This window comes from Hibiscus syriacus, unplaced genomic scaffold (assembly GCF_006381635.1).
Source record: "Hibiscus syriacus cultivar Baekdansim isolate YM2019G1 unplaced genomic scaffold, ASM638163v2 tig00111758_pilon, whole genome shotgun sequence".
In the NCBI taxonomy this organism is placed as follows: Eukaryota; Viridiplantae; Streptophyta; class Magnoliopsida; order Malvales; family Malvaceae; genus Hibiscus; species Hibiscus syriacus.
The window spans coordinates 2877985-2898881 of NW_024063170.1; the positions used below are offsets into that span (position 1 = coordinate 2877985).

Sequence of the window (20897 nt, forward strand, 5' to 3'; positions counted from 1 at the left end):
TAATGGCTGGGGAAAGTAATTTGTCTGGTGATGCTTATCGACCTCAACATGAGATAAACGATAATCTTTCTTGATGAGCTACTAATAATGTGATAGGGGAGTGTCACAAGTTCAATTCCCCAGACTTTCTGGCTTCTTGGACCACTTGCCTTCAAAAATGTGAAGTGTTTCATTCCTCTGGCCTTGTTTATTCTTTTTTCTACAACAGAGGTAGAATAAGCAACAATTGCTTCAAGGACCTTTCTCATTTGAGACTGCCAGGTTTGAAAATGTTTTTTCCTCCTTTGTTTATTGAAGAATGAAAGAATTTTGCAAAGTATTACCCCTTTCAGGTTCACAATATAATCGAATAATAAACAATGAGTTTAATGAATATTAAATAAATCAACTACACTTTTAAATCATTCAAAAATCATAGTCCTATGGCAAGTGTCAAAATTATTGACTGATTTAAGGTGTCGGTTGATTTTGGTAAAGTAGGTTTTTTCAAGTTGGTTCAGTATGTCGCTTCGGGCTTCCACTAATCTTGAAGAAAAGGTTGTTATGCTCATCTTGTAGAGATTCTTCTCGTTTCCAAAATCTCATGAACGTCTTTGGGATGTGCGGTGCTCCTTTTAAGAGCTTAAAATTATCTCTTATGTCGTTGTTGCACCATTCAATATTCGAGTCGCCTTTTTAGGTTTTCAACTCGAATCCTCCTTTGGTTCTAAAATGTTATTTAAAAATTTACATCTTGAACCCCCCTTTTATCATTTTTCATATCATGCATTAAAGATTTTAAAAACCAATTTTTGCAAATAAAAATCAATCTTGAGAGGCGGAATGAATTCTGAAGATATTGTCTTTTACTTAGAAAACCATGTATGATTAAAATGGACTTTTCAGGTATGTAACGTAGGTCATGGCTTATGGTTATGAAAGAAAGGAATAAAAAGGCCCAAATAAGTGTTTAAGGGTAATCAAACCAAGGATCAATTCATTCTGATGCCATCACCTTGCCTTGCTTAACTTGGATCTGCTTTGTTGGGGATTTTTCCATCATCTGGATCCCTCTAGACTGCCAAATTTTGGATTCATTTCCATTTTCTCATATCTTCAACATTTCTTGCTTTTCTTGTTTGTACTTGATCAACCTTGTAACTTGAGGCTCACCATCTTGATTTAATTTTTTTCTTTTTCTTTTTTTTTTGTTTTGTTTTGCTTTTCTTCTTTCTTTGCTGGATGAGTATAATACTTCAATTGCTTTGATCACCTCCTTTTCCTTTTGCATTTTGGAGGTTTTCCATTATTCTTGATTGGATTGATATTCAAGCACCCTGTATTTGACATACTTTGTAGTTCAAAACTTTCATGACTTCATGGAAACTTGTCTTCGTAAAAAATGTATTGACAATCTTATTCTTGTGAGCCAATATCCTTTACCTTGCCCCCAATGTAGAAGGTGATCCTTGGTTAGGGTTGAATCAGAAGAAAATCATTCAGGCTCAAGTGGGGACAACAAATGATATATATATATATATATTAAAGGATAAATGAAACAATGCCGTTCATCATCTCATACACAGAAACCTTTGTAAAAAGAGGTATCCACAGAGGGATGAATATTCAAGATTAACTTTATTTACATGAAAAATGTAATTAATGCATGATATATTTATTTCAATCAATCACTTTCCCCTTCTTCTTTGAGTATGCCCTAATCACTCGAAATTATCATCAATGAGTTGGTCCATGATGCCTCATCTCGTCTCTTCTTGCAGTAAGATTCATGGATAATTGAAAGTTTGGTTCTTTTGAGGTCTTTTGGTTTATGATGGTTTTGGAAGGACAAATGTGTGACTTTTGAAGTCGTATATATGGTGGAATGTAGTATCATCAATCAACTCTATCCGAAAAGGTAAACATCTGGAGTAGGTGTCTCAAAATAGGTGGAGACATTTCTTCGGAATCTTGTAGTGTCAAGATTTAGTTTGAGTAATTGGCATTGGATGGGATATTGAAGATATAATTTTACCACTTGCCAATAGATCTATAACTCTTGAAAAATTAAAAGAATATTTAATCTACTTGATACTCAATAATTTCAAGATTAAAATTTGATTCCTTGCTCATAACCTTAATAAGCAACACACATTTATTTATTGCACAAAAGGTAGAGGAAGGAAAAAAACAAGTTCAAACAGGATGCTGAAAGTAGAAAAGTACTACAGTGGTAGATAACACTTCCACTTGTTCATGCATCATCACTCCTTTAATGTCGGTTGTGTAATAAGATCAGAGTCATTGTCTTCATTTGCCTCCCATTTCTTGATCATTTTTTGTGTCAAGATTCTTTTGTCAACAAGCATCTCTATTTCTTTTAACAGTTGCCTACAATTGCCCGTGGAATGCCCAAATACTCTCAAGTGAAAATCACAAACACTACTTTGATCATAACTATGAGCAGAAGGGTTTGGTGACATTTTCATTGGTCTTGGTGTGATGTACTGACCTTTAACCAAATGAGGGTACAAGTCTGAAATGGACGTTTGGAATACTTCCAAAGTTTTTCTTAATCGCATGACTTTCTTTGGTCGATCCGAATAGTTACTTGCTCTTTTTCTTTTGTAATTACTAGGACTCTGGATTCAACATTCATTCACATGATCGGCTTTTGCTTTTTGATCCATCGGGCTCTTGGATGTGACTTTTGAGTTTTCTTCACTGATTACATTCTCAATTAAATCTCCACTTGTCACAAGATTCTCGAATTCGTTTGTCGGATTTGCCTGCATTAACTCGAAGAAAGGCGCTGGAAGGGAATCACGAAACATACGTGATATTTCTTCTTCTAACATGGGAGGTTGAACTTGTGCTGCCACTCTTCTACATCTTAAGGCATATTCTTGAAATCTTTCATTGGTTTTCTTCTTTACTCTTCGAAGATCCATACGTGTTGGAGCTAAGCCTTTAACATACCGATATTGTCCCAAAAATGCATCAGCTAAATCTACCCATTTCTTGATCTGTTCTTGGGTCAACTGATTGTACCAGACTACTGCTGGGTTAACAAGGCTATCGTGGAAAGAGTGAATTAACAGGTCATCAGAATTTAAATATCCTCCCATTTTTCTGCAAAACATTCTCAGGTGGATTAGAGGACAACTTGTGCCATCATATTTCTCAAAATCAGGCATTTTGAATTCATGGGGAATAATCAAATCTGGAACCAAGCTAAGCTCTCTTGCTTCTAATTCTTTGTGGGAAGTATCAACACATATTTTTGATTGCTTCATCCATCTTCTTGAATCTTTCCTCATATTGCGAATAATGAACAAGGCTATTATTTGGGTTCAATTGGGATGCCCCAGAGGGTTTTACCATTTCGACTCTTCAATCTGACAGCATGGTTGCTCTTTATAAATTATCTCTTCTTTATCAGATGTCACATACTGAATAATTTGATTTGATCTATCTGGTACTGAATCTGATGTTTCTTTCCTTATATCCGGAGGTAACCCTGTCAATTGTTCTGGCCACTGGTCTTGTAGTCCCTTATAAGATTGCTCCATTATTTTCATGATGACAGTAAAGTAATATGAATGAATGACCTTGGTTTTACTGTTACAAAACCTTTCATTAATTACTTACATATTTTTATATTTAATGTATATAACAGTAATAAAAAAAATGTAATGTAAATGCGAAAATGCATAAATTCCAAAAATAAAAATGCAAACTGTGCAATTCAAAGGCAAACATAAAAGTATGAATGCAAAATGGAAATGCAAAGATGTAAAAAGTAAAAATAAGAATGTAAATGCATGTATGAAAAGGTGTTACTCAAGAGTGATCATCTTAGAACAGATTTCATTGAACACAAAAGCTTCAGTACATCAAACAAAACTTTTACATGTAGGGGACAACTTTTAGTCCTAACTTCAACAAAACTTTACATATAGGGAATAACTTTCCCATTTTCTTCTCTATTTTACTTAAAAACCAAACTAACTTCCACTCATACTCAGGTGTGGAATTATTCATCTGCTTTAATTCTCTCGTGAAGCCAGCTAAGTCCACCAGCTTATGAGCCACATTGTTTGCTTGAGCAGCAGCTTCATTCATGATATTGTCTTTTTTCCTTTATCCTTTGTGTCGATTCTCGGAGTTGTAAACAATGTTGTTCATTTTTTCTTGTGAGAGAATCTTTGTGTTCAAAAAGTTCTCGTACAAGATCTCCATAATCATCTAAACATTTATTCAATGTCTTGTTCTTGTCTATAGTGGCTTTTAATTCAGTATCGATCTCAAGCTGATGAATCTGATATGATGCTTCCATGTTGGTCATAGCACTATTTAACCTTTGATTTTTGACTTGACATCTTTTTAATCACTAACAGACGTATTGCATCTTTCTTCTGCAACTCGTGAATTATGATAAAACTTCTTGGCTCGTCCTTCATGTATGTTACAGTTCTTCTTCAGTTTGGTGACCCCTGTTATCCACTCTTCTGGGGTGTTCCCTATACCAGCATTTTGAAAGGCTTGACTGACCTTCTGGAAATCTTCTTGTATGTTTTCCATTTTGGTGCTCAATTCATTGTTTTGATCCTTCAAATGACGTATTTGAACTTCGAATCTAAGCAAATCTTCTTCCTTTTGAACGCCCCTACTGATATTCTTACCTTTGAAGATTTTTGGTATTAATCTATCAAGACCCTCGATTACCAAACTAGGTCGATCATTTACCATAAATTGCAAGGTTCCATGATCCAAAAGACTTTGAACTCGACGTTTGAAGGCAAGACAATTCTCGATGGTATGTCCTTGAGCTCTGGCATGATATTCACAATGAACGTTGATGTCATACCAATTTGGATATGGAGGTTGGAATGGTTTTATGTAATATGGAGCCACTTCTCGTGCTTCAAGTAACTTCTCATACAACTCTTTATATAATATAGGGATAGCATCAAAATGAGAACCACCTTTTATTTTGGATTGAACCTGAGTTTTAGACGTCGGGAGCAGACCAAACTTTGATGATTTCTGATTACATGATTTCTTCTCTTCTCTGGGAGCTTGTACAGTCGTCACCATTTCTTTGGTATCTCCAGACGATTTGTGAATACGAATGATGACTGTCTGTAATTTCTCAAATTGGTTAAGAATCGAAGTCCCTTGCGTATCTGAAACTGCAGGGTTAGGTTCATTGAGCTCTCTCTCTTTCTGTGCTGGAATCTCTTTTCCTTTGGCCAAAACAGATATTCTATCCATCATCTTGGACATCTGCTCTCTTATTTCTCGTATCTCCTCTTGCTCCTTAATGGTCATACGATCTTTGGGTGCATAGCTTGCTTCTATCCTCAGAGTTTCCTCAGGATGTCTTTCTTTGGCCGCATCATATTTTGTTTTATCATAAAACTTTTTGTCCATTTACGATTTCTTTCCAATACGATGAACAGTCTTTCTAGTAAACACCTTTTTGGTTATGCTATGATCATGCAATGCAAACAAAAGAAATGAGAAAAAATAAAATAGTTATTACCAACTAATAAAAAATCTATCTATTAAGGTAGAAATCTTAACCTCATGCTTTCTAGTTCCATGTTTTGTTAGGAAAAATTAACCTAACCGCATGATTTTTAGTTCGCAGGCATTTATTCAGGGAGAAAAAATAATAATAAATTAAATAAATTAAAAGTTAGAGCTTATTTTTCCTTTGTGTACACCTATGAACAGAGGTTCAGTACTGTCTTAAATTAGGTGAATTTCTAGGGTTTATTATATGCGAGTTTCAGTTCTAGGAGTAAAGGTACTCGAATTGTCCTTGTTGATGCCCCCTTGGGCTGTCAACCCTCAATCCTAGTCCATTACAGACTTTAAACGGATCGAGTTCAATTCGAGGGGACACATTTCTCTATACCTGACACGGAGAATAAATTCTCACGAAGACATAGAGCATATGAACCCCGAAAGTTACTTGCTAGGTCTGACACGGAGAATAAATTCTCACGAAGACGTCGCTTTCACTCCAACTTAAAAGGACAAACTCAATTATAGAGCTTTATGTTATGCAAGTGTTGTGTGTGAGGAGAAATGTTAAAACCTCTAACAAACAGATAAAATAATTAATTCTTGAATATAATAAATAAATAAAATAACAAGTAATAAAAAATTTGAAAGAAAAGAATTAAAAATTAAATATATGAATTTTTAATTTCTAACTGATAGAGACAATTTACAATTGATTTTAAAGTTTGACTTGAATCCCCAGCGAAGTCGCCAAGCTGTCATAACCGGTTTTAGTCCGGGCACGAAAAATCTATTTGGCGGAAAAATTGATGTGAATAAATGGTTTTTAAAATAATTTGGGAGTCGCCATCGGCCTTTTGGGTCAGGTAGGTCGAATACCTAAAAATCATCTTTTAAAAGAGTTTTTAAGAAAACATAGATTAAAAGATAAATTGATCTGCGTTTTAACCAAAAATTCATTCTTTTTAATAATAAAAAGGGATTCGTGGTCGGTTACGTTTAGGGAAGGATTAACACTCCTACAACGCCCAAAATTTGTACTTTTTAATTATAAATTGTCTCTTATTATTAGAAATTAAAATTTAAAATATTTAATTTAAAGTTATTACTATAATTTTAAGTAAATTTATTAATTTATATAAATAATATATTTATTTAGAAATATCAGAAAAGAGCTTCTAGGTGTTTTAAGACAGCTCATTCCTTTGATATTAAAAAATAAATAAATATTAAAACATTTATCTAAAAATAATAGATTAATATATAAAAGTAAAATATTTATTTATTTAAAATTATCAGAAAACATATATCTAGTTGCTTTAAGACTATCATTTTCTTTGATATTAAAAAATAAATAAACATTATTATAAAATTTTTATAAAACTATTCAAATAATATATTAATATTATTAAAATAATAATTATTATTAATTTAAATATATAACAATAAAATAAAATTGCAATGTAATAAATAAAATTAAAATTATATAATCAAAATATAAAGTATTGAAAATGAAAGATCAAATTCGAAATATTAAGAAATCTATATCCTAATATTTTAATTTAACCTTAATTATTTATTCAGGGCTAAAATAAAATTTAAAAAACTATGAGGGACTAAATGCAATATTTATCCTAAATATATTATTTTAATATAAAGGACTAAAATAAATAAAACTAAAATTAAAGAACCGAATTAAAAGGATTATAAATTGATTTAGTGACTAAAATGTAAAGTTTACAAATTAGGATGGCTGCGAAAAGGATTTACCCCTGATGGAAATTACATGCACACCCCTCCCCCAAAACGACGTCGTTCGATGAGGGGTTTAAATACCTCAAATGGCCGGCCATTCGGGCCATCTTCCTCACTCTCTTCTTTCTCTCTTATCTCTCTAACTGAGAAAATTAAAAATTCTCTCTAACTCTCTCAACGGAGAGAATCCCGACAGCCACGGGCCACCGTTCTCCGGTGGCGATCGCCGCCGCCGGCCACCGTCAATGGTGGCCGGAAATTTACAAAACCCCCAGAAGATAGATCTGAACTCCCTAATGACGGTTCTAGTCTCCTTTTTCCCTAAATCTCTTTAGATCGACGTAGATCTAATTTTTTTACCTTCGAAAAATGAGACTCCGGTGACGCTCGGTATTTCCGGCAATGAGCGAGGCTTCAAGGGTAAGTTCCTCTTCTTCTCTTCGTTTCTATTTTGGTTTACTGCTGGTTGTGGGTTCGTCTCTGTTGCTCGTTTCTATTGCTCGTCTCTGTGTATCTCTTATCCCCTTTTTTTTTTGTTTGCAGGGAACCAGTGGCTTTTATAGCCACCATGAGGTTCGTCTCGGACCGGTCACAAAGGGGTGAACTTTGGTGAGTCACCGGACTACGGTGGTGACTCACCATAGGGCGCACTTCTGGAGTCTTCAACGGGCGTGGCTGAAGCTGAGACGTTGGTGTGGCGGTGGAGTCTTCTGGAAGCAGAGGCGGAGGCTGGGACGTGTTCCTAGGGTATCATCACCCTAGGGTTTTATCTGGAAAGCTGTGGACCGTTGTAATAATATATTTAATAATAATATAATATATATAATATAATAATAATATTTCTAATAATAATAATAATAATTTTAATAATAATAATTTAAGTAAAATGAAAAATTAGTGTTCACAGCTGCCCCTCTTTGCTCATTCTTGTGTTAACAAGAATAGAGCAAAGACGAAAAAACAATAATTTTTCATTTGACTTCTTTTAAGTAAGACTGAAATGTTGAAAACATCATTCCAGAGGTTTTAAAAACATCATGCACTGCAGGACTTACAGATGACCCGAAGGCTTTGAAAACATCAAAAAGCTCCCGAAGGCTTTTTGGAAACATCATGCACTGAAGGGCTTACAGATGACCCGAAGGCTTTGAAAACATCAAAAAGCTCCCGAAGGCTTTTTGGAAACATCATGCACTGAAGGGCTTACAGATGACCCGAAGGCTTTGAAAACATCAAAAGCTCCCGAAGGCTTTTTGGAAACATCATGCACTGAAGGGCTTACAGATGACCCGAAGGCTTTGAAAACATCAAAAAGCTCCCGAAGGCTTTTTGGAAACATCATGCACTGAAGGGCTTACAGATGACCCGAAAGCTTTGAAAACATCAAAAAGCTCCCGAAGGCTTTTTGGAAACATCATGCACTGAAGGGCTTACAGATGACCCTAAGGCTTTGAAAACATCAAAAAGATCCCGAAGGCTTTTTGGAAACATCATGCACTGAGGACTTACAGATGACCCGAAGGCTTTGAAAACATCAAAAAGCTACCGAAGGCTTTTTGGAAACATCATGCACTGAAGGGCTTACAGATGACCCGAAGGTTTTGAAAACATCAAAAAGCTCCCGAAGGCTTTTTGGAAACATCATGCACTGAAGGGCTTACAGATGACCCGAAGGTTTTGAAAACATCATGCACTGAAGGGCTTACAGATGACCCGAAGGTTTTGAAAACATCAAAAAGCTCCCGAAGGCTTTTTGGAAACATCATGCACTGAAGGACTTACAGATGTGGGAAATAGTTTACTAAGTAAAAAAAACTAAGGAAATCGTTTTCTTACTTTTCAACAATTTCATTTTTAGAAAAGATTGAATGAGAAACTATGGAAATCGTTTTCTCATTATTTTTCAAAATAACATGTTGATTAGGTAACATGCCCCAATCTCAAAATAATGCTCATTTTTGTGGATTACGTCCATCTATTCTTCAGATGTTTGCGTGATTCCTGTATTTACGGTTTTGAATACCTTCTTCTTGTAAGGTATTTCTTACCATGAATCTTCTTGTTCTTCCGAAGATCTGTAAAACTTCATTTTTGAATGCACTCAGATGTATCAATGTAATGCATTGTCTATTGTGCAAATGATGTTCTTATGAATGCATGAATGTTGATGCAATCTTCATTTGACTTCAAAGTGGTGAACTTGGTCTTCCTTCACTTCATCATTTATTGCCAGGATTACCTCTAGATATCAGTGTAGAAACTTATGCTATCAAGCTTGCATTCATGCAGAATCATCTGATCAACTTGTATCTTTGCTGTCTTCTTTGCTTCATGAAAGTCTTAGAAGAAATGTTTCACTTGTGGAACTCTTGTCGTAGTCAAAATTATGACCTTGATGCCCGATTTTGTCTTGGATAAAACCAACTTTATTTGCTTGGACTTGTGTGTAAATCCCATAAAGCTTTCATCTTTAAAAAGAGAATCTATCATCTTTGAAGAGTGTAGATGTAGATATGCCTGACTCAGCAGGGATTAATTAGGAGAGTAGAGTCTGTTCTAATTTAACTCTTGAAACATCACAAGGAAGATTTATTCCAATTCCTTTCATGTCTCCACATATAATCAGATCTCGAATAAGGCAACTTGGACTAATATCATGTCGAGATGCTTAACAACAACCTGTAGTTCAACCTTAGTTGACCCCATTAGTTTCTTGTTTGAAATTTCAACTTTCCTTGGAAAGAAATCTTCATTATATCTCACTTCTAATCTTGGGGTTGAAGAAGACAAACTTCATCTTGGATCAATAAATGGAAACCATATGATCGTAACATTGGTTCAGCATCAGAATAGCAGGTTCGTAAAACATTTGACAGTGCATTCATCCTTTCCTGTGGCTTCTGCTCAGATGTTCGTAAAACATTTGACAACACATTCATCCTTTCCTGTGGTTTTTGTTCAGATGTTCGTAAAACATTTGACAACACATTCATCTTTTACTGTGGCTTCTGCCAAGATTTCTCAATCATTTAAGCTCTTTGCCTAATGTTCAAAGCTTTTGAATAACGTCACAAGACCACTTGAGAACAAAACTCAGTGGGGATTCAAGTGTAATGTTGGTATGACCAAAAAGTTGGTCAAATTCACAAAATGTGCTGGTATCGAATTGAATAGGAAATACCGACAAATCTTGATATCATCTCTGGAAAAGGCAAATGTGATACTGATCATGCTTTCTTTCGTAATGAGCATGGTAGAAAATAGAAACACTTCAGCTATAGGATCCATGTACAGAACGATATCCGTAGAATTCTTGATGTTGGGGATGAAACGCACTTGATAAACCAAATAGATGAAAACTCGGTTTAGTCTAGCTGGCAATGATAACCCCAGTAACAATCGGGAAAGAGCAATATACATGAGCTTCTCTCTTCAATGTCATCAATTAAACAAAACTGATGTGAAAAATAGCTTCGTAACCTCAACAGTATGGTTGAAACTAACTGACAGGAATCTCAAAGAAATGTTTTCAATTATCACCGACACATAAAAGGCCAAATTCAGATTTTGAGGTCTCGAAGAACTGATCCTTGGATTGAATGGTCTATCTGGGGATCATCTTTATTCATGTAATCATAATGTAGTTTATCAAAGAACAAATTATCATGTGACACATGGTTTAAGAAGATTAGGTATTTGAAACCATACTTGCTGAATAAATATTTGTTCAATAACAGGATCCTAATGCAACTGCTTGCTGAATTTATTTGGCGGAAAAATTGATGTGAATAAATGGTTTTTAAAATAATTTGGGAGTCGCCATCGGCCTTTTGGGTCAGGTAGGTCGAATACCTAAAAATCATCTTTTAAAAGAGTTTTTAAGAAAACATAGATTAAAAGATAAGCTGATATGCGTTTTAACCAAAAATTCATTCTTTTTAATAATAAAAAGGGATTCGTGGTCGGTTACGTTTAGGGAAGGATTAGCACCCCTACAACGCCCAAAATTTGTACTTTTTAATTATAAATTGTCTCTTATTATTAGAAATTAAAATTTAAAATATTTAATTTAAAGTTATTACTATAATTTTAAGTAAATTTATTAATTTATATAAATAAGATATTTATTTAGAAATATCAGAAAAGAGCTTCTAGGTGTTTTAAGACATCTCCTTCCTTTGATATTAAAAAATAAATAAATATTAAAAAATTTATCTAAAAAATAATAGATTAATATATAAAAGTAAAATATTTATTTATTGAAAATTATCATAAAACAGACATCTAGTTGCTTTAAGACTATCCTTTTCTTTGATATTAAAAAATAAATAAACATTATTATAAATTTTTTATAAAATTAATCAAATAATATATTAATATTATTAAAATAATAATAATTATTAATTTAAATATATAACAATAAAATAAAATTGCAATGTAATAAATAAAATTAAAATTATATAATCAAAATATAAAGTATTGAAAATGAAAGATCAAATTCGAAATATTAAGAAATCTATATCCTAATATTTTAATTTAACCTTAATTATTTATTCAGGGCTAAAATAAAATTTAAAAAATTATGAGGGACTAAATGCAATATTTATCCTAAATATATTATTTTAATATAAAGGACTAAAATAAATAAAACTAAAATTAAAGAACCGAATTAAAAGGATTATAAATTTGATTTAGTGACTAAAATGTAAAGTTTACAAATTAGGATGGCTGCGGAAAGGATTTACCCCTGATGGAAATTACATGCACACCCCTCCCCCAAAACGACGTCGTTCGAGGAGGGGTTTAAATACCCCAAATGGCCGGCCATTCGGGCCATCTTCCTCACTCTCTTCTTTCTCTCTTATCTCTCTAACTGAGATAATTAAAAATTCTCTCTAACTCTCTCAACGGAGAGAATCCCGGCAGCCACGGGCCACCGTTCTCCGGTGGCAATCGCCGCCGCCGGCCACCGTCAATGGTGGCCGGAAATTTACAAAACCCCCAGAAGATAGATCTGAACTCCCTAATGACGGTTTTATCTGGAAAGCTGTGGATCGTTGGATCAGACCAGATCCAACGGCTGAGATCATTGGTGGCTGTAAGCTGAGATGATGAAAACCCTAATTGGGTTTAGGGTTTGGGCTTGTAAAATGGGCCTGATTATTTGGGCTTGTAATAATATATTTAATAATAATATAATATATATAATATAATAATAATAATATTTATAATAATAATAATAATAATTTTAATAATAATAATTTAAGTAAAATGAAAAATTAGTGTTCACACTTACATCATCGGGAAAGAATTTGATCACCCCTATAAACAAAGACAAAGCAATCTAGACACTTCTGGAGATGAGCTTTTATTCCTAAACAAGATTCCACTTTACTTGAATACAAACACAGCACACTGGATGCATATTTTTAAGTATATAGGTTACAGCCAGTTCTTAAAAGAAGTGACATATTCTTCTCAGACTTTATTTCTCAAAATCAATATCAAATTTTGAATATTTCTCTCAGATAAAAGGTTTAATGGCTTTTTAGGTGAAAGGGTGGTCAAAAGAATCTTGAAAAATAGTAGAAGATATGAAGATGAATTTTTCAAAAATTTCAGTGGAGCAAAGTAATATTCTGGAAAAAGAATTCACGGAGGAAGAAATATGGGAGACTCTACAATCGTGTGATAGCAACAAAGCTCCCGGCCCGGATGGTTTTAATATGGGCTTCTTCAAGAAATTTTGGGTTGTTCTTAAGGTTGATATTCTGAAATTCTTTCATAACTTTTATTTAGGGAAAGATTGGGAACATGGAGTAAATCATACTTTCATTACTCTTATCCCCAAGGTGGCCAATATTGGTGGATTAGATGACTATAGACCTATAAGCCTTGTAGGAGGTTTGTACAAGATCCTCTCAAAATGTCTTTCGAGGAGATTAAGGAATTGCATTTCCGATGTAATAAGCCCTATGCAGTTTGCTTTCATTCCAGGTCGTCAAATTCTGGATTGTTCTCTTATAGCCAATGAGGGGATTGACTTCTGGAGGAAAAAGGGACTAAAAGGATGTGTGTTTAAAGTGGATTTTAGAAGGGCTTACGACACTGTGGATTGGTCTATTCTTTTTAAGGTTATGGAGAAAATGGGTTTCGGTTCTAAATGGAGAAGTTGGATAAAACAATGTGTTACTACTGCTTCTATTTCAGTTTTGATAAATGGGGTACCTTCTCAGGAATTTCCTATGGCAAGGGGTCTCCGCCAGGGCTGTTCTCTTTCGCCCTTGCTTTTTAACTTAGTTGGGGAACTCCTAAATGTTTTGCTCTTAAAGGCTGTCTCTGATGGATTGTTTTCTGGTCTGCATATTGGGAGGAATGAGACTGCTTTCAACTTATCTCATCTGCAATTTGCAGACGACCTAATTATTTTCTGTGGGGCTTCGAAAATGGAGATTTCAAATGTTAAAAGGGTCTTAAGAGTGTTTGAAGTTATGTCTGGTCTGCAGTTGAATCTTAAGAAAAGCAAGTTATTTGGTGTTAATACGGCTACAGAGGAGGTGGAGGAGTGGGCGTCGTCTATTGGCTGTGCAGTGGGGAAATTTCCTTCTGATTATCTAGGTCTGCCTCTTGGTGCAACACGGAATTCAACCGCTCTTTGGGATCCAGTTGTTTCAAAATTTAACAACAAACTAGCAGGTTGGAAAGCTGCCACCCTTTCCTTGGCAGGGAGATTAGTTTTGATTAAATCGGTTCTCTGTTCTCTTCCTACTTACTACTTGTCTATATTCAAAATTCCATCATCCGTAACTTCTAAACTCAACTCAATCATGTCTAAGTTCTTATGGGGAGGTGGAGCGGAGAAAAATAAGATTCATTGGGTTAGTTGGCTTAACGTGTGTAAGCCAAAGGAGGCTGGTGGTTTAGGAGTGTTAAATATTAGCAATATGAACAGAGCACTATTGGGGAAATGGTCTTGGAGATTTGCAAATGACAAGGATGCTGTTTGGAGGAGAATGATCTGTTCAAAATACAATATTGATCCTTTTTCTTTATTGTTCAATAGCAAAATCCCAGCTCAAGCTTCTTGGATTTGGAGCTCGGTGGTGAATTCTTATTTTAAAGAAGACTCTTTTGGTTGCTATTTTCGCAGCATGTTCAGACTAGAAGTTGGGAATGGTCAATTTATTCAGTTTTGGCAGGACAAATGGGCAATGGACTGCCCTCTTAAGGTTTCTTTTCCGAGGTTGTTCGCAATCTCTACAAACCAGTTTGGAAAACTGATTGAATTTGGCGAGTTCAGTTCTTTGGGATGGATCTGGAATATTCAGTTGAGGAGAAGCTTAGCCGATTGGGAATTTGAACAGTGGGTTAACCTGATGGCTATCATTTCTAATTTTTGTCTGTCTAAAGAGGCAATCGATGGTCTGATTTGGAAAGGAAACGGAATTGGTGTCTATTCTTCTAATTCATGTGTGAAGACTTGTTCTTTGGCTCAGAAGGAGGATTATGTTTGGAAGAAATTTGTGTGGAAAGGTCTGGTGCCACCAAGAGTCGAGGTATTCATGTGGCAGGTAGTTCTTCAAAAACTGCCAGTGAGGTCTGAACTGGTTAAGAGAGGGGTTACGGGTATAACAGATCTTTCTTGTCCTTTATGTAATTTGGAGGTTGAATCTTCTTCTCATTTATTTTTCTCGTGTTCAGTTGTGTGGTCACTTTGGAACAGATTTGTGCAGTATTGGAGTCTTTTTGTGGTTTTTCATACAAATGCGCAGAAGTTTCTTCAAGCTTGGGAAGATCTTAATCCTAGGTCTGCCATTTGGAAGTTCATTCCTGCCGTTGTTATTTGGACTGTTTGGAAAGTAAGAAATGATATTGTTTTTGATAGAGGGAAGTTTGACCATCTTAATCTATTTTTCTTAGCAAGAGTACGACTTGCATCTTGGTTCTCAGCTAAGTTTGCAGATTCGGTTATTTCATTGGATTCTCTAATCGGGGACCCTTCTCTTGGGGATTCATGCTTCCCTCTCAACAAATCGATTGTTATTACAATTCCTTGGTCCCCCCCTCCTAAGGGCTTTGTAAAATTGAATGTGGATGCTGCTACAAATTCTGATTGGAACAGCAGTGGAGTTGCAGGTATTCTAAGAGATGAGGAAGGTCTTATTCTAGGATCTTTTAAGGAGGCCACGGGTCCAGGTCCACCTATTATGATGGAGCTAAGGGCTATTCAGAAGGGCTTAATTTTCTTTGATTCAATGAAAGGAGGTATTAATGGTCGTTTGTTGTTAGAATCAGACTGCAAATTGGCAGTGGATTGGGTTAAGAATGGAACTTTCTGCCCTCAGATTTTTGTCAGTCTTGTAAGGAACATAACTATTAAGCTAAAAGAAGTTGAGGGTGTTATTAGATGGGTTGCTAGGGCAGCCAATATTGAGGCTGATGGGTTGGCTAAATCTGCCATTGGCTAATTCCAGTGTATCTTAGGGGTATTTTATTTTGGGATTTTCAAATTGTTGTAAGGGGCTTATCTTCCTGTTGTAATCTTAGGTATTATCATTAATGAAGTTTAAGGCACTCTTTTCCTCCTTCCTCTGATGAAGGAACTCATTATAAGTTCCTTATTCAAGAAGGGGTTTTTAATGAGGCCTACAATTCCTATAAAAAAAATAGTAAATAATGAACTGAAAGACTTGGAAACCAAACATTCATCTTGGGACATGGGATGGAAGGAACAACATGCAACATAATTTATGCCACTGCTGGAGAGCATGTTCATAGTTCATTAAAAAAGCATGGCAAAGTGTCATCCAAATTAAGGAATCTTAAATTTTAATGATATCTGGGGTAAAAACAAAGAATATACCTGAAGAGGAGTTCCAGTCAAAAGAGTGCGGTGGTACGTGGTATACTGCTTCAGCAAAAGAAACAACTTTGAATCCTTATTCTTGAGCCGATGACCTTCATCAACAATCTACGCAATGATGCAAGCATTAGCAAAATCACTTAAGAACTATTAAACAGACTCCGTGAGTAACAAAACTTTACTGGCTTCAATGACGCTGTGTCCAAGTTAATCATCTCATATGATGTTAACAGGACATCAAATTTTATTCTATCTTGCTTGCTTTCACTAATAATTTGACCATATTTCTTTTTCTTGATTTTCTTATGACTTTTGGGATGGTAAAATTCATATTGCCTTATAATTGCACGAGCTTGGGAAGAGCCAACGTACATAACCTGATCATGTGTATCCTCAATTAAAATAGCATATATTGGTAATCAGAAGTAATAACTTGGTATTGTTCATGTACATACAACATTCATTTGGGGAGCCCATGTAGCAAATTCCCTTTCCCAGTTCCGTAATGTTGAAAGTGGTGCTACTACCAAATGAGGAACATTCTCTTCAAAAAAAGAAGCTAAAAATGCAATGCTCTGGATGGTTTTACCTGCAACCGAATAGAAGTAAAGCATTAACAACCCCATCAAGATATAAACTACTAAAAACTTCAAAAGCAATCTCTCCTCAAACATGACTTACCAAGACCCATCTCATCAGCAAGAATCACATGTGCTTGTTTGGACCAAGAAAAACGCAAGAAGTTCAACCCTTCAAGTTGGTAAGGATGCAGAGAGCCTAGAACTCTATGAAAATGCTGTTAGCTATCAATATGACCAAATTATGCATAAGCATACTCAAACAAGTTATAGATTGCAGGTGAAAAAATCATAATGTACCTCCAGAAAGAAAATCAGGACTATATTCATATTGTTGAAATTCCTTACTTTTTCTTGGACTCAACAGCATCTTGAAGGCTGCTTTTTTGTTTACTACCATAAGATTTACGAGATCTAGATTGTATTTTATTAAATCTTTCAATTTCTGATTGAAATGCAGATATGTCTGGTTCAAATTCCCAATAATACTCATCATAGGGAAGTTCTTTATACTTCACAAGGTACTCCTTCTCACCATCATCATCTCCCCTGAAGAATTAAGTATGCATATAAGAACTCTACATCAGCTACTGAACCAGCAACCAATGCTAAACACAGCACACACAAAAACAATCCAGATTTACGAATACTAAAAGTGAGAATAATAATTGTATACCTGCATATTCCAACTTTAAAAAGATGATATAATCACTTTTTTCCCTTCAAGGTCTTAGTAATTTTAAATTAATGACGTCATTTATAACCCCTCACCAATAATGACAATACAAAATAAGATCACAAACAAAAAAAAAACAAAACCAAAAGAGAGAGACAGAGAAACCACACCAGCAGAAAACTTCAAAAGTGAAACAATTATCCAAATCAAAATTGAGGACATGCAACCTAGATATGCACATTTTTGTATGGATATAACAATCATTGATGTAAGAAAGTTATAAACAGGTGAACCTGCAAGCAAGAATACGATCAACTGTAGTCCATTCAGGTCTAATGGCGACAAAGTCATCCTCAGAGCTATTGTTTGATGTCATTTGTCGATGGAAATTGTTCACCTTAGTCCTCAAACGAGGATTGTACTTGAAAGCTTTTAAGAATTCTTTCTCAGGTACCCTAACACATCCAAGCAGATATGTAGTCAATATCTGCCAAAAAATATCATAAACACAATAGTCAGAAAATTACCAAGTACAATGCAAATATGATAATCCTTTCCACTTCACGAGATACTGCTTTACAAATATCTGCTTTGAACCCAGCTTGGAAGCATCATTATCATCAGCCACAGTAGGACGCATTTCACAATCTAATATCTTTTCAATCTCACTCAGAGGGCCAACCTGCAAGAGCGAAAAGGTAAATCTCAGCTGCTGTAAACTATCAAAGCTATCTAATAGACGTGTGCACTACATCACAAAGCACTACTGAATCATACGCATTCGGGACATCTCCAGTGGTCAGGAAGCGCAGAAGCTTTTAACGGAGGAAGTAAACATTTTGGGTGGTATGAATAAGTACATGTTGCACAACTCATGAGATCCTCACTCTCTCCACAGGCTTGGCATGAGTTTTCTTTCTGTGATTTTAATCATTGAAAAGTAGTAAACTGAAAGTAAAACTACATTTATCAAGAACCAATCGAAACATCTGATATCTAAATTAAGAACAAAAACACAAAACCAAAGGATGTAATATGCCAACATTGCTCTCCGCAATTGACTTTCAGCATTTCACAACATGAAGACTGCCATATAAAGATTAAATGTGATACAAGGAAAGGAAGAATAGGCAGCTTATTCAGAGAGAATGTTGTTTATAGGAAACACAGAAACAATATTATAGAAGAAAAAGGGAAAACAGACTGCATCAGTTCTGACTATCCTTTCCAACTTCTGCTCAGTTTTAACGGATTTTCCAGATACAGAATCAGCATCATCTTCTGATTCATCCAAATTATAAACTGGTCTTTGTTCTGATCTAATCCGAAGTCTCTCAAGCAAACTACTCATCTTCTGCAACAAGGCATAAAAATTGTATTTTAAATACTTTAAAGTACCCAGAATAGTGTTCACCTATACAACTTGTGAATATAAGGATTAAATTTGAACAGTAACTATGAAAGCAAGGTAAATTAAAAAAATAAAATAAAACCAGTAGTTACTAACTGCATAAAAAGGAATGAATATAGCATTCAAGTCTACTGTGAAACTAAAGAAAGCCTGCTCAAATGTCAAACAAGGAAAGGGAGCTTTTTTTCTAATCACTGTAGAAAAAAAAAGTGTTCTATGTCAAAAGTGCCTTACCCAAAAAAGTCTGCAGTGCTTTCTATTACCTAGACTAAACTGCAAGGCTTAACTGCAGGTGCACACATTAACAACACTGGTACAAAGTGCGGTATGCAAGAGAAATGAATTAAACAACATGGATTGTGTAGATTATTGTTTCTTTAGATCTACTTCTGTGAACATTTTTCACAATCCAACGGGAATAAAAAGACCTCACAGAAACTTTCATATAAACCATGAAGCAGTAAGCAAGATGAAATTTGGGGGGGGGGGGAAATAATACCCCCAACCCACCACAGGAACACATAGAAAAGAACCACAAATTGACCTAAAATGGTCATTCATGTCACTTGTCTCTTCATTAGAAGACTTTTAATAAAATAGCACATAAATTTCGCATACACATGGAGCAAAAAAAATGCAGAGACCAGAATTTTTAAGTATATCAACCCTCAACGGATCATGGTTGCATAAGCTTAATGAACAGAGCTGTGCAGTTAACAGTGAATGATAAAATATTCTAACAAATGGTGCTTTCTGCTACAAACACTACACAGGGAGATGAGGAAAGTTAAAAAAGAAGAGTCATTCAGATCAAGGCAAAACACCACAGGAGTTAATGAAACCACCATGAAGTTTAATCTGAAAGTGACAAGTCACTTCCAAACCTCATCGGATTAATGAGGATGTAAACATTAACAAACCAGAAAAAAATGAAATTGGCAGTACAGGGAAGGAAAACATGCACTCTGACAACATCCAATTGTTGAGATAGACGTACCTAAATCTTGAATTTTGATCAAAATATCAAACCAGATAACAAACAGAATCATCTAAAAGGATATGATTGAAAATTACCCTAAGCTCTCAGATTCGATGCAAAAGCCGTATCAACTCGCATAAAAGGGATTCATATCTTAACGTAAAAGTGGTTCATAGTTATCAATCAAATTTCATCCCCAGCACAATAATGTCCGACTGATTCTAAAAAAATTAAGAATCATATTAGAAAGGCTAATTGTCAACCCTAAAACTGAAGTTTCAAGCTAAAACGTAAACAGGAACACTGATAAAGAAAAGAAAAAATCCAAGTGAAGCAATTCTTCATAGAAGCAGAAAAATCGCAACACCCAACTGGAATGGCGTCATGGAAGTTAAAAACTAAAACCTCATTCCATTCACAACATTCTCAGGCACTTCGAATCTAGAGAACTGGTATGCCGAACGTAAGAAAAATTGCAAACGGACACAACGTAAACAAAGAAAATTACCGTGAATTAAGGGATCTGAATTCGTTTCAAGCACGTTGAAGTTGTGTCAAAGCCGAAAACCGTAGTTTCAGCGAGATGGCGAAAACACGTTGGAGAATAAAAGATTCACCGGAAAAAAAACGAAGCTGTGAAAAAAAAAACTATTCACATGGACCTGCCAGTTTTTATTGAGGGATTTGAAGTGACGCAATTACAGTGAAGTTCTTGATTATAATTTAGGATAACCTAAACTAATAATTTATACATGTTTTATTACTTGAATTTTTAATTTTTTAAAATCACACATAAATTTTAGTTTTTATTTGTTTTAGTACCTGCTATTAAAATCTTTAGATTTTGTTTTATTTTAAAATCCCATTCAAAATTTAAGGTTATATTTTGAAAAAATTGAAAGATTATGTACTACAACATACCAAAACTAATAGTTTATGTATTAAATACGTTAAATTTTTATAGTGGAATACTAAAATGAAATAGAAACTAAATGTTAAGTATGATTTTGAAAAATTAAAAGATTAGATATTAAAATAGATTAAAACTGATAGTTTAGGTACTACATGCACAATTTACTAAATGATTTAAAAGGATGATTCGGGAGGGTAATATTGTCTTT

General features: G+C 34.7%; 1 pseudogene; it reads right to left on the reverse strand.

The window, feature by feature from the left end:
- Window positions 1-20418, reverse strand: part of LOC120169277 — a 40789-nt pseudogene extending 20371 nt beyond the window's left edge.
- Window positions 20419-20897: the final 479 nt, after the last annotated feature.